We start from the raw sequence: 2,280 nt of genomic DNA, 5'->3' as shown, positions 1-2,280 counted from the left end.
GGGGGTAACAGGGCAACCGATATGTACAACTGTGCACAACAGCTTTGCAATAAACATAGATCGACATAACCTGGAACTCTACTTCAAGATTCCCAAAAAGAACTGGGAGAATCAACCAGAACCAAAGGGGCCAAATGGACGCATGTCTGACGAGTAAGTAAACATTGCTGTAAAGTAACCACTATCACTAGCCCTGAAACATGACTGTCATACCATGACAGTCATGGTGCCGAGTCCCCCTGGTCTAAAGTTGTGTTCGATTTTTTCACATTGCCATCTCTCACATAAACATAAACGTTCAGATTTCAAATATAAAGTGCTTACCACCGAGCCACGGATGTTACAAGGCGACGCGGACCGCGATGAGTACCCGTATCTCCCGTATTGTTCAATAAAAAGCATTTTAATCCCATCGCCGGCCATTTTCTTTTTTGTTTTGTAATGTATCAGAGTGCAATACACATCCCAACCATTAGTGTCGCATGGTTGAAAGTATCGGAGACAATTTGGAGAAAATGGCCGGCGATGGGATTAAAATGCTTTTTATTGAACAATACGGGAGATACGGGTACTTATCGCGGTTCGCGTCGCCTTGTAACATCCATGGCTCGGTGGTAAGCACTTTATATTTGAAATCTGAAAGTTTATGTTTATGTGAGAGATGGCAATGTGAAAAACAACACAACTTTAGACCAGGGGGACTCGGCACCATGCGTCATGTGAACCATGGCTAGCTGATGAAGGTACATGGAGCCAATTACGCGTCCTGATCTGATTGCATTGTTGCCTCTTTTGAAATAAAATAATAAGTAGCCTGTCCTATCCTACACGAGGGACACAACGTGAGTGCTGGCATCAATTATTTTATTAGCTTATGAATTGTAGACTCCTGGGTCGTTATAATGTTCCAGGTGGATAATATTCTACCCAGTGTGTGTGCATTTTACATGTCAATATTAGGCTACTGTAGGTCTGTATTTACTGTAAGCATTGAAGAGTCAAATGGAAAGATCCGTGGTAGTCACAGGAGCATGAGTGTATGGACAATATTCATTCAACTCAACTGTTTTAGGCCTACATGGAAGCTAGATACAAGTATTATTCGTGTACAAAAATTGGAAAATGGTGAGGTGCATAATGAGGTGTTTGTATTATTTTAGCTGTCATTCTTCTGAATAGAGGTGGAATATTCCAGTCCATGTAACGGTAGTCTACCGATCTAATCAATGATTAGTAATCATGTCTTTTGTCAATTATATCTTTCAGTCAGTATCGTTTGGTAGCCTACAGGCACTACGTTGAGTGGGTGTTGCAAGGAGAGAAACTTGGTCCAGGAGTTCGCATCGTCTTACCGGCCTGCGTCATAAAAGCCGTCAGATCCGCATACCCATCACCAACGGGACAATACCGTGGATTCCAGCAAGTCCGTGAGGCTTTTGAAGAGCTATGAACAGCCCCCTTTAGTTCTGGTTTATTTTTCCAGGTTATGTCGATCTAAGTTTATTGCAAACACATATACACATATCGGTTGCCCTGCTGGTCCCCCCGTGGCATCTTGCTTATCCAACAGCTCATCTCGTCTCCATGGACATGCATTTGGTGCACAGGCAGCTGAAATCCAGCACATTTTTTTTTCTTCATATTTCTTATTTGTTTTGGAAATAAAACTAAGATTGTTCACATTTGGTTGCAATATTCATTGAAGGTATGCCTATAATAACCATTCATGAGAAATGTACATTTCATTACTTGGCCAGTATTTTCAGTTTGACATATTTGTTACCAATTACAGCTGTGGGACTATAATGTACTTTTGAACCATCATTAGACATATCTGGTCTGATGTCTCATTTGGCACAGAATTCCTTTTAGCATGTAAGTTACATAAACAGTGTACGTCATGAGTATACTGTCCATGTTTTAGTCGGAGATAACAGTGAAAACTGCCCAAAAACAGAGTTATTTGTATTTGGTCACATGTAATGTAGCAGGGGAAGCCTATACTGTTATCAACTTGGTGTTAGTGTTCGCATATTCAAAATGATATGGTGAGTAAAAAACAGATTACAAAGTAAGCAAGTCTACTAGCCTGAGTTCAATATTATCAAGACTTATCACAACTTTGTGGGATGATAAATAACACTGGTTGCTGGTTGCATCTTACAGTACATTTCATAGCTTGTATATGAGCACAATGTAAGGGACACAGCACACAGGTAGTAGGTTTTTCCTTTTTACTTCCATATTGGCACATACAAGGATTTTCTCTGGAGCCGGTGC

This window comes from Gymnoscopelus braueri (assembly GCF_963280865.1).
Source record: "Gymnoscopelus braueri genome assembly, chromosome: 23".
Classification (NCBI taxonomy): Eukaryota; Metazoa; Chordata; class Actinopteri; order Myctophiformes; family Myctophidae; genus Gymnoscopelus; species Gymnoscopelus braueri.
This window is presented reverse-complemented; position numbering follows the sequence as displayed.